Source organism: Myxine glutinosa, chromosome 1 (assembly GCF_964187855.1).
Source record: "Myxine glutinosa chromosome 1, kmMyxGlut1.1, whole genome shotgun sequence".
Classification (NCBI taxonomy): domain Eukaryota; kingdom Metazoa; phylum Chordata; class Myxini; order Myxiniformes; family Myxinidae; genus Myxine; species Myxine glutinosa.
The window spans coordinates 122297938-122313917 of NC_136261.1; the positions used below are offsets into that span (position 1 = coordinate 122297938).

The window sequence follows — 15980 nt, forward strand, 5'->3', positions numbered from 1 at the left end:
TTTCCTCCTTGTTGACAGTTATTTCCTTATTCTGTGTAGTAGGGTAAGGCCTTGTCTTCCATTAATTTGACACTCCATTGCACTGCATTAAATAAGGTAGATCCCTCCGACATGGCATCTTCAAAGTGCCAGGTTTGCCAGGTTTGCTGCAATTGCCAACTGCATTTGGGCGGTTTTCTTCATTCGCCATTGCTGCCCTTTGGCTGGGGCTAGCTCGAATCGCCCCAAAACCACCATTAGCCACGAGGTAAGGTCGGGGAAGAAAGGCGTGTCTCCACCTCGTCATAGAGGGGAGGAGTGAACCACCCCTTGCCGACCAACCCAGAACGAGGGGTTGGCTTTAGAGGGCGGAGAGAGAACGTTTGGGGGAGGTTCGCAAAAGGGTCAAGGGTGGGGCTTATATAACCCGCGAGGGACGCCCCCAGAGAGAGTCGAGGAGGGAGGAGATCAGATCACGGACAAGCCTAAAGAGAGTCCTGCGAGTTTGTGAGAGAGGGAGAGAGAACCCGTCACGCCAGACCCCCCACCAGCAGCGTTGGCTCCACCAGGCAGCTCCGACCCATTACCCCGCGCACACCACAGGATCGGTGGCATCGGCGGCCGTCGAGGTCCAGCCCGACGTCCAGTGTGGGATCAAGCTCCAGCCAGCTCCGTGCCTTCCTCCCCCTCCAGCCACCCATCTCCAAGCCATTCATTCCTGCCTGCATTTCCCGTGTAAGTGGGAATGTTTGTCCGTCTTCCACGTTGTCCTGGGGTTTATTAATTAAGCTTGTGTAGATAAGCTAGCATTTCACTGTGTCTCCTTGATTCCTTCTGTCTTTATTTTATTATCTTTCCTTCTTCCTTGGTTTCTTTGGTCCTGTAAATAGAAATAAATCATATTCGTATTTCAAACCCTTTTTGTCTTCTTCTTCTTCACATCAGCGTCGTCTTTGTCTTTTCCTCATTGAATATCTGTGGCACGATTTGGCCAACGTTCAGAATCGGGTCTAGTCATTGTAAAAACGGTTCGGGCCGCGGCGCCATCCGCTCGGCAAATTAACATCTTATCCGCGGTCCGTAACAATTGGTGCCAGGATTGGGATACGGACCTGAAGCGCTTAGTGCGCTCAAATTACGAGTGGGCCGAAATTTGTTTTATAAAATCTTAAATTGACCATCGTGCCATGGATAGTCAAGGCGGAGGGATGCCGGTGGGGGCATTAGAAGAGGGGTTAGGGGTAACCCAGGACCAGAGGGAAGAAATGGAGGAGAGCAATGGTGATGTGGTTGAGGAGGTATCAGGTGCGCGAAATGGCGACCTTGCGCACGTGGTTGTAGCGGCAACAAATTTAGCCGTGCCCGTGGTCGCAGCAGCCGAGCCCGAGATGCCAGAGTACATGCGAGTCTTTATGATTCAAATGATGGCAAAAATGGATGCCCAAAGTGATAAATCCACCCGAGAGCGAAGAGAAATGGGTGGCCAGATGGAAGATGGGTTAAACAAATTGAGGAATGATATGGGAAGCCAAATCGGGGGGGCTCGATGGAAAAATCGGGGGGCTAGACAACAAATTTGGGGGTTTAGACAATAAATTTGAGGGGTTAGACAACGGGATAAAAGAGGTGAAGAATGGGTTAACGGGGCTAGAAAATAAGATGGAAGGCAAATTGTGGGAAATAGGGGAGCAATCCGCCCGGGAAATCAAACAGATGGGGAACCAGATAGAGGAGGTGAAAATCGGGTTGGAAGGGAAATTGGATGCTCAGAGGGATGAATTGGGACAGATGAGGGTGGCATCTACTAAAGAGATGGGAGAAATGGGAGAGGAGATCAGACGAGGTGTAAGCGAGGAGGTCTCGGGGGTACGTGAGGAGGTAAAGCGAGGTGAGAAGCGTATGGAGAAAGAGGTGAGGAATAATACGGCTAGGTTACAGGGGGGCATAGAGGGTCTGACGAGGGGAGTAGAACAGCTGACGGTGGGACAGACGGAGTTAGTGGAGCAGGTACAAAAGAACACTGCGGTACTAGAGGGTTAAAGGCAACACAAAAATAACTCAAAAATGACTTGATAGCGACGAAGAGGGAATGTCAGATGGCACGTGAGGGACTGACAACGAGGTTGGACGAGGTGACGGAGGCAATGGAGACAAAGGACCGAGAGGTGAGGACGCACATAGAAACAGTTAAGGTGGCGTTAGAGGACGAAATTAAGGAGACGCACCGGGAAATAAAAGAGGTGAAGCAAAAGTTAGAGGAAGTGGAAGAGGGGGTGAGTGAAATTAAGAAGAGACGGAGGGAAACTAAGAGGGAGATAGAGGAGGAGGTGATGGAATATGTACAAGGTCGGTGCTCAAATCGTGATGATGTGCTCGCTAACCAAATAAAGAGTTTGCAGGTGGCGAAGGAGGTGCGGAGACGAGGTGCCAAGGTGAGTGGTGATATATTCGGAAATGTATATGATGTGAGGGGAGCTTCAGTCGGCTTGGGGGTTGGTTTGGACCCGGGTGTTCGTGAGAGGCCGCTGGTGAAGTGTGCGACAGGTACGGAGTGTATGGAAAGAGGAAGTGTGCGAGAATGTCCGACTCTGGGGTGTGTGAGGAAAAAGTGCACGCCGAGGAGTGAGTGTGCTGTCGAGAGTGAGTTGGTCGTAGCGCGTGTGCGGGGGGGGGGGGGGGGACATGGAAGCGCATCGTGGAAAGTGTTACAGGGGATGTAACGGAAGCAGGCACACCTGTGGTGAATGTTACGGAGTGTGTAACGGGAGAGTGTGCGTAAAACGGGTGCATGAGGATAGAGTGCGCGGTCGCGAGTAAAGGTGAATGCGCGACCGAGAGTGGTGGTAAGAGTAGCAAGAGTGAGACGGAGCGTGAGTTGGTTGTGGCAGGTGAGAGAGGATGTACACCTGGAATGGAAGGATGCACACCTGGAATGGTAGAGCGTGTATGGGAATGCACACTGGAGTTAGTAGTGAGGCACGTGATTGGGTGTGCCAGTGAGTGCACACCTGTGGTTGTCACAGAGGAGGTGACCGAGGAGGGGGCGCAAAGAGGTGTGTTGGTGAGGTGTGCGAACGACGAGTGTGTGCAAAGGTGTGCGGTGGTCAGGTGTGTGACAAAGTCTGTGAGCGGAATGAGATTACCTGGGTGTGTAAGAGAAGGTGCAATGACGAGGAGCATGGGAACGGCTGGATGTATGAGCAAGGAACGGGCTGCGGGGTGTAAGTATGCGAGAGGAGCATCGACGCTAACCGGGTTAGCGGTTAGAGCGACTTAAAGCCAAAGCGGGCCCTCGGTGCGTGCAGGGCAGCTTTGCGTGCCACGGGGATCCGCGGGGATTGTGACCGCGGCGGTTTCGAAAGAACCGCCGTGCGGGATCCACGCCGGGCCGCTCTCTGAACGGCCGCGTCCGTGCTCCATTAAGCGGAGCGGGCAGCCCGGTAGGAAGGGTCGTCATCGCGACCACTTTTTATTGAGACGTTCCGGCAGGTCGAGATCGGGCAATTGGATGGCTCCGCGCCGAGGTAGTGCGTGGGATCTCGGCACGGGTAAGCCCCCGTCCCTGCACCGAGTTCCGGACGCATCCAACCGCCGGCACCAAGCAACCCGCATTCATTGCTCGGCTGTGCGAAGCCGGGCTGTAGAAGTGAATTGGCGCACCGAGAGGCTCAAGTGAGTAGACGTGTGACGAGGATAGTGTTTTGGACCCGAAATTAGAAAAACAAAATTTGATGATTGGCAAAGGATTGGCAGATTGATGATTGGCAGATGATGGGTTGTGATAGGCAAATTTTTAATTGGCTGGAATTTGGTGTGCAAAATTGGTAGTGAGAGATACCCGATGTGGTGGGATGGCAACACTGCCATCCCTCACAGCGGGGGCAAAGGAGCACTAGCTATGGGGTATGGCAGTGAAAACTAGCCCGGGAGGGTTAGGATATCGTGTGTAGGGACCTAGAAATTGACAATAGGTAACGATAAGGTTAGGTAGTGACCATGATACCTGTAGTGGGGACGCAGGTAGATTTAGTTTGGATGATAATGACGTGGTATGTGCTTAGTTTAAAGGGAAGACGGGGAGCACTAAGTTAGCAGGGCAACAGGTGGTTCAGATGATGCCGTGTGTGTGGTTAAAAGGTGTGATTGCACAGGTGTGCAACTGGACAGGTGTATGGAGCAGTGTTTGAGTGAGTGATAGTGATGTGAGTTGTGCTGACCAAATGGTCCAGGAAGGAAGGAGGGTGCAGGTGGCACCAGGTGATTGCACAGGTGTGCAACTACAGGTGAATGGAGAATGGTTGTGTGGGATAGATGGAGTATGGAATGGATGGTCATGGAGTGAGTATGGGGGAAACTGTGGAGTGGAGTGGATGGTGCGAAGGTGTGGATGGGGGAAAGGAGGATGGACCCCCATCACGAATACCCAGGGAGGGTAGTGTAAGTGTTAGGTAGAGGGTACAGGTAAATTGTGGTTGGATATTGGCATCTGTGGTGCATGGTGGAAGAATGATGGTTGAATGGGTGCATTAGTGTTGTGGAAATGGCTGGGCGTGTAGCCTGTTAGTGTGTGTAGTTGGTTGGGCACTCCACCACTGTGAGGATGTCGGCCAGGTGAGGCCGCAGGTGGGCTCTGGGAGCCGGTAGTTGTTGTGGATGGGGCCCGAGGATCCGGAGGACGGACCCGGGTAGCCCAGTGCCAGAGGGCACCGAGGGGTGACAGAGCCAGGAGGGGCCTTCCCCAATTAGATAGGTTAGGGTGAGGAGCTAGGTAAGCTCAGGTGGTAACTACAGTGGTGGAGGTGTGCAGGTGGGTAGACCTACTGGGAGAGCGACACGACTCAGCCCAGAAATTGTGCAAGGGCACCGGGAGATGAATCGGGGGAGTGAGACCCCAAATTGATAAGCACCACAGTTTGGTCAATGGGAATTGGTTTTTAGAACCCATAGTGTAAGTTGGCCAATGGATTGGCGGGGAAGACCCCGGGTAGTGTAAAGTGTGTTAATGTCATTTAGAGGATAGTTAGGATGGAGATCTCGCACCATCTGCATCCACTCACCTGAGGTGACAAAGCTCCACACCATGCCGTGGTTTGTTGGTTTTTATTATTTTGGTGCAAATGTTTGGATTGTGAGACGCATCATGACGTGGGTGTGACATTGTGCTGATGTTCCATCTCTTCCTCCTTATGAGGATTGATGATGAATTTGGTGATGGCAAATTTTGGTTAGAGGGATTGTGGTGACGAATTTGGTATAGGAGAGACATGGGGAGACGTGACAGTAGTGACGAATTTGTAAATGTGTAGATTTTGTACATATGGGGTAAGGGCAAGGGTAGTGTAGGTGACAGGGGGGGGGGGTGACGTACGGTAGGGACGAGCTTTTCTCCGCTCCGTCTCCATACGCACCTCGCCTTGCATTGCCTTGTTTGATGTGTACCCTTGTGACCTTACCCCTCGCTCATCTGTCTTTCCCCCCCCCCCCTTGTCTCCCACACGAGGACTGTGCGCCACTGGGCGCCGAGGGGAGTGTGCGAGAGTCCGCTATTGGGCGCCCAAACCTCTCGCAACCACAGCTGTCTGCATCGATGCACCACCTTATGGACCACATGTCTGTGGCTGAGCACCACTTATGGACCCCATGGGTTGGGGCATGGCCCCTCTGCTGGAACCGGCCATGAAGGCCCGAGATCTTGCTGGCGGACCTTGGCCACAGGGCACCTATGCCCCACAGGTGAACCACCCCTAGTCGGCCCCCTGTGGGCCATAAATAAATAAAAGCAATTGACACATTTTGTGCACTTTTATTATTGCAATTAGGCCGCCAGCAAAGAAGATGACAACACCAGGAAGAGAACCATGGCCAGCAGAGGGAGCCGAAGAGGAAGACCAGCACCTCGGTTTGTTGTTTTTTATTTTTATTGAACTGTGGTGACTGTGCACCGATTGGTGCTTGAGGGTTTATTGGTGCATTGTGGGTGCTTTCATGGTGCATCGATGCAGGGCAGACTGCCTCCCCCCCCCCAAAAGAATGATCACAGGTCCTGGGTTGCGTTTTGTAAATAAAGTAGAGTCATTGTAAATAATGCGCCCCCACCGTAAATGTATAGTTTGAAGACAATTCCGCAATTCGGTTAGCTGTGGGCGTGGGTCCGTTAGGTAGGGTGCAATGGAGCAGCGGGACATATTTATTTCTGTTTTAAAACTGTCACACTCAGGGTCAGGTTAAATGTAGAGGGAACTACACCTACGTGCCACACTAAAAGTAAAGGTAAGAGGCCCGGGACGTGCCTAAGAGGAGGAGGGTGCAGTGTTGTGGATATGAGGATTGTGTTTTTTTAATTGTTTTATTGTGGACCCTCCTTCCTCCATTTGTTGTTGTATAAAGGTCAAAGGTCGTGCCTGTAGTTATTTCACAAGCACCCACGTAGCCAATAATAGATTTCCTCCTTGTTGACAGTTATTTCCTTATTCTGTGTAGTAGGGTAAGGCCTTGTCTTCCATTAATTTGACACTCCATTGCACTGCATTAAATAAGGTAGATCCCTCCGACATGGCATCTTCAAAGTGCCAGGTTTGCCAGGTTTGCTGCAATTGCCAACTGCATTTGGGCAGTTTTCTTCATTCGCCATTGCTGCCCTTTGGCTGGGGCTAGCTCGAATCGCCCCAAAACCACCATTAGCCACAAGGTAAGGTCGGGGAAGAAAGGCGTGTCTCCACCTCGTCATAGAGGGGAGGAGTGAACCAGCACTTGCCGACCAACCCAGAACGAGGGGTTGGCTTTAGAGGGCGGAGAGAGAACGTTTGGGGGAGGTTCGCAAAAGGGTCAAGGGTGGGGCTTATATAACCCACGAGGGACGCCCCCAGAGAAAGTCGAGGAGGGAGGAGATCAGATCACGGACAAGCCTAAAGAGAGTCCTGCGGGTTTGTGAGAGAGGGAGAGAGAACCCGTCACGCCAGACCCCCCACCAGCAGCGTTGGCTCCACCAGGCAGCTCCGACCCGTTACCCCGCGCACACCACAGGATCGGTTGCATCGGCGGCCATCGAGGTCCAGCCCGACGTCCCGTGCGGGATCAAGCTCCAGCCAGCTCCGTGCCTTCCTCCCCCTCCAGCCACCCATCTCCAAGCCATTCATTCCTGCCTGCATTTCCCGTGTAAGTGTGAATGTTCGTCCGTCTTCCACGTTGTCCTGGGGTTTATTAATTAAGCTTGTGTAGATAAGCTAGCATTTCACTGTGTCTCCTTGATTCCTGCTGTCTTTATTTTATTATCTTTCCTTCTTCCTTGGTTTCTTTGGTCCTGTAAATAGAAATAAATCATATTCATATTTCAAACCCTTTTTGTCTTCTTCTTCTTCACATCAGCGTCGTCTTTGTCTTTTCCTCATTGAATATCTGTGGCACAATTTGGCCAACGTTCAGAATCGGGTCTAGTCATTGCAAAAACGGTTCGGGCCGCGGCGCCATCCGTTCGGCAAATTAACATCTTATCCGCGGTCCGTAACAACATATATATATATATATATATATATATATATATATATATATATATATATATATATATATATATATATATATATAACTGTAAGAAATAGTAGAAACTCCAAAGTACGAGCAGGGCGTCTCATTTGTATTGAATATATAATCGTTAGATTAAATAAGACGCGGACGTAGCTTCAGGACGTCGATCTTTAATTGTCGACAAGCTTTCGACCAACAAAGGTCTTCTTCGGAGTCTACAAAAACAGCAGGCATGTATATCAGTCAAGTGTGTATGGTGATGTGTGTGAGATGTGTGATGTGAGTAAAAAATTGCATACAGAAGGAAGAGCCACGCCAAGGTTCACTCACCAGCCCCAAGTTCGACGGAAGTGACCGATTGCGTCACGGTCACTTCCGTTAGGGTGCGCGTGCATATACAAATATAGAGATATACATACATAAACACACAAGCATATATTCATATCCCATTTATATTCATATAATATATTTATATATTTATATAAATGACATATAAAGGTAGAATGAATGAATGAATGAATGATGAATGAATGAATGAATGAATGGGTTACCGTTAACAATTTGATTGGGTTGATGTGGGAACATGCTTTAGTCATCAAAATTTATGCCATGAGGGACTTTTGTCCGAAGTTTGTGTATCCAAAAGGACTCACGTTTCAGAATCGTGGTGTGTGATCGATTTGTGATTGATTCAATGGCAGAGATCTGAATGTCATTTATAGAGTGATCCGGTTGATTAAAGTGTATCGTGTAAGGTAGAGATTTGCCCTGACTGGTGTGGAAGTTATTGATTTCTGACCGGGTGTTATTAAATCGTGTGTAGAGTGTATTCTCAGTTTTTCCAACATATTGTTTGTTGCACTTTTGACAAGTGATTAGGTATATGACCCATGTAGATTTGCAGTTCATATAGGAGGTGATGGGGAATTTTTGTCCATTGCTAGAACTACAGAATTTGTTTCCTTCTAGTAAATGTTTGTGAATAATGCATTTGTTTGCTGTGCATTTATGGAAGCCAGGGATCCTAGTTTCTTTGTTGTGGGGCTGTGGGTGCTTTGCTTTTACCAAGAGGTCCCTGAGTGTCCGACCACGTCGAAATGATGTTAGTGGAGGTTGAGGAAATGTGGTGCCGAGTGTTTCTGATTGATGGAGGAGAGGAAGGGCCTTATTCAGAATACTTGGCAATTGGGATGAGGTAGCAGAGTAGGTGGTTACCAGTGGGACACGGTTAGTTGCAGGTTTGGGTTTGTAAGTCAGAAGGTCTGCTCTCGGTATGCGTTTTGCTCGGGTTATTGCTTCTTGCACAGAGTGAGGGTCATAGTTTCTTGCAATGAAGTGTGTTTCTAATTGGCAGAGAGAAGTTTCTTCTGCCATTTTGTTGAGCAAATGCGTCTTACTCTGAGTGCTTGACTGTATGGTATGCTTGCAATTGTATGTTTAGGATGAGATGAAGAAGGGAGAAGGTAAGAGTGAGTGTCTGTTGGTTTGGTGTATAGTTCTGTTTCGAGTCTGTTATTTTGAAGCGTGAGTGATGTGTCTAGAAAGTGAACTTCGGACTGTGAGCTGTCGAATGTGAACTTGATGGTCGGATGAATCAAATTTAATTCATTTTGGAATTGTGTGAGACTACGGGGGGATTTTGACCAGATGAACTGGATGTCATCAATATAACGTACCCAGGATTTTTCCAAGATTCCGTGATGAGGTTGTGCATTGATCTTGGCCTCTATCATTCCCATGAAGATGTTAGCGCACGATGGTGCAACAGGGGTACCCATAGCGGTACCTTGAGTTTGAATGTAATGTCGTCCGTTGAATTGGAAATTATTCAGTTTGAGTGTCAGTTCTAATAGGCGCATAAGGTCTTGAGTAGGTGGCATTGGGACTTGTCGTGTATCGAGGGCTTTGCGGCATGCAGACAGGCCTTCTGAATGTGGAATATTAGTGTAGAGGGATGTAACATCTGCTGTGACTAAAATGGTTTGGGAGTTGAAAGGTGAGTATATTCTGTTCAATCCTTGGATGTGGGTCAGAAAACTGGTTGTGTCCTTGAGGTATGAGGAGAGATTCAACACGAGAGGACGTAAATGACAGTCAACAAATTTTGATATGAGAACAGTTGGACATGTGCAGCCAGATACGATTGGTCTACCTGGATTGTTTACCTTGTGTATTTTAGGAAGAAAATAAAGGTTAGGGCAATGAGGATCTTTCGGAACCAAGCGAGATTTGATGGTTTTATCCACCCGAATAGAATCTACTACCTTTTTAACCTCTTCAAGATGTAGAAGGGTAGGGTCGGATGGGAGCTCTTTGTAAGTATCACTATGTAGTTGACGATTACCTTCTGCAACGTAATCGGTAGTCGACATAATGACAATGGCAGTACCTTTATCTGCTGGCTTTATGACTATCTTTTCATTATTTTGGAGATTGTGAAGTGCTCGTCGCTCTGCCTTTGTAAGATTGTCCTTATGTCTGGAACAATTATATTTTTGTGCCACCTTTTCAATTTCATTGCTCACTTGTTCCATATAGACATGTAGATATGGATTGTCAACACGTGGTGTCCAGGTGCTTTTTGGTTTAGGTAAAGTGAGTTGTGGTGTATTAGTATCGGTGTATGTGATTGTATGCGTGGTTGTTGGTGTTTTTTGTTGTGGCGTTGATGGCGCTGGGTGTACTTTAGCAAAGTGTGCCTTTAATGTCATTCGCCTACAGAAATCTTTTAAATCTTCTTTCAATTGTAATTGGTCTATTTGTGGAGCGATTGGGCAAAACTTTAAACCCTTAGAGAGCAGGTTTATTTCCGCCTCACTGAGGGAATGATTGGAAAGATTGATGATCCCGAGTTTAGGTAGATCTACAAGTTTGGTTGCAGTAGAAGTTCTATTGTTGTTGGTTTGACTATTTTCAACCTCAGCTGTGTTCATTTCCATGGAGGAACGGTTCTGCATGTAATGATGTCTGCGGTTTGTGTATTGTTTTTTACGATAATGTCGATTTTTGTGTTTATGCTTAAGTTGGTCAGAAGTGGTTTGAGAAGTGGTTGGAAGTGGTTGGAGTGGTTGGGGTGGTTGAAGATGGAGTGGTTGAATTGGTGGAGAAGTGGTTGGAAGTGGTTGTAGTGGTTGGTCAGAAGTGGTTGGAGAAAAGTGGTTGGGAGTGGTGGTTGGAGTTACCTGGTTATTGTTTGCAATGGGTGTATTCTCTTGAGATGGTTTTATATGCTTGCATAACATTTCATCACGTTTAAGTTTCCTTTCCTTAACTTTAACAATGTCGTGTTTAGCAGCCATTAGCTTATCATTGAATGAGCCATTATGTGGTGGTATTGTCCAGGATTCACATTCTTCCACATCTTCTCCTTCTTTTGGCTGATGTTCTCATTCAATTTGATTAATTTTATTTTTACTTGTGTTATTACAATCTCCAGTAGTTGTTGAGCAGTGTTCCATAGCAGTAGATTCCAACGTGCAGTGATGACGTCATCATTGGAGAAAAGCGACGGGCACTTCACAATCTCCAAAACAATGAAAAGATAGTCATAAAGCCAGCAGATAAAGGTACTGGCATTGTCATTACTAGGGCATGCCCGTACTATATATAAGCTAGGACGTGCCCGTACGTGGGTGCCCGTTCCTTGCCAAAAAAAAAAAAAAAAAAAATTTTGTGTAGGGGTGTGTGTGTGTAAACATCCTAGGGCGTGCCCGTACGTGGGTGCAAAAAAACATGCGTGCAAACAACAACAACAAAAAAAAACTTTGAAACCACGTGGCAGTAACGACCACAGAACCCCCCCCCCCCCTCTATTTACATGAATGGTTTGGTCCATTCGCAACGACCACAGAACCCCCCCCCCTCTATTTACATGCAATGGTTTGGTCCAAAGCGAACGGTTTGGTCCATTCGATGTGATTCGATGATTCGATGTGAATGGTTTGGTCCATTCGCAACGACCACAGAACCCCCCCCCCCCCTCTATTTACATGAATGGTTTGGTCCATTCGCAAAGCCAAAGCGAACGACCACAGAACCCCCCCCCCTCTATTTACATGAATGGTTTGGTCCATTCGCAAAGCCAAAGCGAACGACCACAGAACCCCCCCCCCCCCCTCTATTTACATGAATGGTTTGGTCCATTCGCAACGCCAAAGCGAACGGCGAACGGCTAAATCGCCATAGCTCGGTAAGTACTTGTCCGATTAATTTCAAACCTTGAAAAGGCACATCCTCGGGTCCCCAGCAATATACCTGGCAAGTTTCAAGTATATCGGACCGGTAGTTGTCGAGAAACAGCGGTCACAGACAAACGTACAGACGTACAAACGTACAGAGATTACTGGAATTATAGATAGATGTCGACTACCGATTACGTTGCAGAAGGTAATCGTCAACTACATAGTGATACTTACAAAGAGCTCCCATCCGACCCTACCCTTCTACATCTTGAAGAGGTTAAAAAGGTAGTAGATTCTATTCGGGTGGATAAAACCATCAAATCTCGCTTGGTTCCGAAAGATCCTCATTGCCCTAACCTTTATTTTCTTCCTAAAATACACAAGGTAAACAATCCAGGTAGACCAATCGTATCTGGCTGCACATGTCCAACTGTTCTCATATCAAAATTTGTTGACCGTCATTTACGTCCTCTCGTGTTGAATCTCTCCTCATACCTCAAGGACACAACCAGTTTTCGGACCCACATCCAAGGATTGAACAGAATATACTCACCTTTCAACTCCCAAACCATTTTAGTCACAGCAGATGTTACATCCCTCTACACTAATATTCCACATTCAGAAGGCCTGTCTGCATGCCGCAAAGCCCTCGATACACGACAAGTCCCAATGCCACCTACTCAAGACCTTATGCGCCTATTAGAACTGACACTCAAACTGAATAATTTCCAATTCAACGGACGACATTACATTCAAACTCAAGGTACCGCTATGGGTACCCCTGTTGCACCATCGTACGCTAACATCTTCATGGGAATGACAGAGGCCAAGATCAATGCACAACCTCATCACGGCATCTTGGAAAAATCCTGGGTACGTTATATTGATGACATCCAGTTCATCTGGTCAAAATCCCCCCGTAGTCTCACACAATTCCAAAATGAATTAAATTTGATTCATCCCCATCAAGTTCACATTCGACAGATCACAGTCCGAAGTTCACTTTCTAGACACATCACTCACGCTTCAAAATAACAGACTCGAAACAGAACTATACACCAAACCAACAGACACTCACTCTTACCTTCTCCCTTCTTCATCTCATCCTAAACATACAATTGCAAGCATACCATACAGTCAAGCACTCAGAGTAAGACGCATTTGCTCAACAAAAATGGCAGAAGAAACTTCTCTCTGCCAATTAGAAACACACTTCATTGCAAGAAACTATGACCCTCACTCTGTGCAAGAAGCAATAACCCGAGCAAAACACATACCGAGAGCAGACCTTCTGACTTACAAACCCAAACCTGCAACTAACCGTGTCCCACTGGTAACCACCTACTCTGCTACCTCATCCCAATTGCCAAGTATTCTGAATAAGGCCCTTCCTCTCCTCCATCAATCAGAAACACTCGGCACCACATTTCCTCAACCTCCACTAACATCATTTCGACGTGGTCGGACACTCAGGGACCTCTTGGTAAAAGCAAAGCACCCACAGCCCCACAACAAAGAAACTAGGATCCCTGGCTTCTATAAATGCACAGCAAACAAATGTATTATTCACAAACATTTACTAGAAGGAAACAAATTCTGTAGTTCTCGCACTGGACAAAAATTCCCCATCACCTCCTATATGAACTGCAAATCTACATGGGTCATATACCTAATCACTTGCCAAAAGTGCACCAAACAATATGTTGGAAAAATTGAAAATACACTTTACACACGATTTAATAACACCCGGTCAGAAATCAATAACTTCCACACCAGTCAGGGCAAATCTCTACCTTACACGATACACTTTAATCAACCGGATCACTCTATAAATGACATTCAGATCTCTGCCATTGAATCAATCACAAATCGATCACACACCACGATTCTGAAACGTGAGTCCTTTTGGATACACAAACTTCGGACAAAAGTCCCTCATGGCATAAATTTTGATGACTAAAGCATGTTCCTACATCAACCCAATCAAATTGTTAACCGGAACCCATTCATTCATTCATTCATTCATCATTCATTCATTCATTCATTCTACCTTTATATTGAAGGAGCCGGGGCTCCCACGTCGATCGGAAGAATGGACGCGACAAAAAGCTAGAATTCATCTGAGTTGCTTTAATGAAATCAAACACTCAGGCACTCTGAAAAACCGTTTATCAGTCAGCAATATATATCTATTCCGCCAGGGGGTTTGCCCAGGCCCGGCGCCAGGGGGCGTGGCCCAGCGTCCTGGCTGCGGCCTGGCAAGTTGAGGGCGAGCCTGGGCGTCCTGGACGAGCCGGGCATGGTGATCGCTCCGCGTCCTTGATAGGTGCAAGGCGATTGTGAAAACTCAGCGGCAGCCGCTACACACGTCCCCCCAGAATCGACTTGCACCGGCAGGGTCAATTTGAGGGGGGTCCTGATGACCCGGCCGAAGCGACCCCTGGCGGGTCGTGGGAGGGGGTCCGGTGAGGTGGTGGGCGGTCGAGTGGGGGGCACCGTGGACGGGGGACGGCCTCGCCGCGGCGGAAGGGCCACCCGTGGTGGGTGGTCGACGTCCACGTGCGCCGGCTTGAGGCGGTCCACAGCAATCCGGTCCGACCTGCCGCCGATGTCGATGACGAACGACTTGTCGTCCCGTCGCAGCACCCGGAAGGGCCCGTCGTACGGCGGCTGGAGTAGCCACCGATGTGCGTCGTGACGCACAAAAACATACTCCGCTGTGCGGAGTGCTGGGGGGACGTAGGACTGGGGGTCACCGTGGTGGGATGTTGGCACGGGGGCAAACCGTCGGGCGGCCTCCTGGAGGTCCGAGCGCTGGTGAGCTGCGGACCAGGGACTGGTAGCGTCGGGCACAAATTCGCCCGGGACGCGTAGCACCTGGCCATAGACAAGCTCGGCGGTGGATGCCTGGAGGTCTTCCTTGGGGGCCGTGCGAAGGCCCAAAAGGACCCACGGCAGCCGGTCGGCCCACCCGACGTCTTGAAGGCCGGCCATGAGCGCGGCCTTCATGGAGCGGTGGAATCGCTCGCACAACCCGTTTGCTTGGGGGTGGTAGGCCGTAGTACGGTGGAGCTTGATCCCCAGGTTGCGGGCGACCGCGCCCCACAGCTCGGAGGTGAACTGTGGACCGCGGTCTGACGAGATGTCCGCCGGTGCGCCGAAGCGGGCGACCCAGGTGGCGATGAAAGCCTGCGCCACGTCGGCGGTGGTGGTGGAGACGAGGGGAATGGCCTCCGGCCACCTGGTGGTCCTGTCCACCATGGTGAGCAGGTGTGTGAACCCCCGTGACGGGGGGAGGGGGCCCACCAGATCCACGTTGACGTGGTCGAAACGTCGTTCGGGCACGGTGAAAGGTGCCAGCGGGGCCTGGGTGTGTCGGTGGACCTTGGCCCGTTGGCAGGCCGTGCAGGCGCTGGTCCAATCGCGGACGTCCCAACGAAGGCCGTGCCAGACGAAACGCGCCGACACCAGCTTCTGGGAAGCTTTCCGGCCCGGGTGGGAAAGACCGTGGAGGGAGGCGAAGATGCGGCGTTGCCAGGCGACGGGCACGATGGGGCGAGGCTGGCCTTGGGAGACGTCGCAGAGCAGGACAGTGTCCGCGCAGGGGATGTCGGCCAGGCGGAGGCCCGTGTCCGCCGCCCGGAGGGCTTGCACCGTGGTGTCGGTGGTTTGGTCCGCCGCCATAAGCGCAAAATCCACGCCCAGGTGGACCGCGTTCGCGCTGGCCCGGGAAAGACAGTCGGCCACGGCGTTGTTTTTGCCGGCGACGTGCCGGATGTCCGTGGTAAACTCCGACACGGCGGAGAGGTGGCGCTGTTGGCGGGCCGACCATGGCTCCGTGACCTTGGCCATGGCGTAAACCAACGGCTTGTGGTCGACGAACGCCGTGAAAGGTCGGCCCTCCAGGAGGTGGCGGAAATGGCGGACGGCCAGGTGTAGACCGAGGAGCTCCCGGTCAAACGTGCTGTATTTGAGCTCGTTCGGCTGGAGCTGCCGGCTGAAAAAAGCGAGTGGCTGCCAAACCCCGTTCACCCATTGCTCATGTACGGCGCCCACCGCGTAGTCGGAGGCATCAGTGGTGAGGGCGATGGGAGCGTTGAGCACTGGGTGAGCGAGCAGTGTTGCATCGGCGAGGGCCCGCTTTGAGCCTTGGAAGGCCGCATCCATTGCTGCGGACCAGGCGATGTCGTGCTTGGCCGGCATGCCCCGGAGGGCTTCGTAGAGGGGCCGCATAAGCTGAGCAGCGCGGGGCACGAAGCGGTGATAAAAATTCACCATTCCCAGGAATTCCTGCAGGGC

The 15980-nt window shown here is 49.8% G+C and overlaps 1 protein-coding gene across 1 annotated transcript in view; it reads right to left on the reverse strand.

Moving 5' to 3' along the window:
• LRP6 (LDL receptor related protein 6) overlaps window positions 1-15980 on the reverse strand; it is a 347763-nt gene that overhangs the window by 325314 nt on the left and 6469 nt on the right. The window lies entirely within an intron of this gene.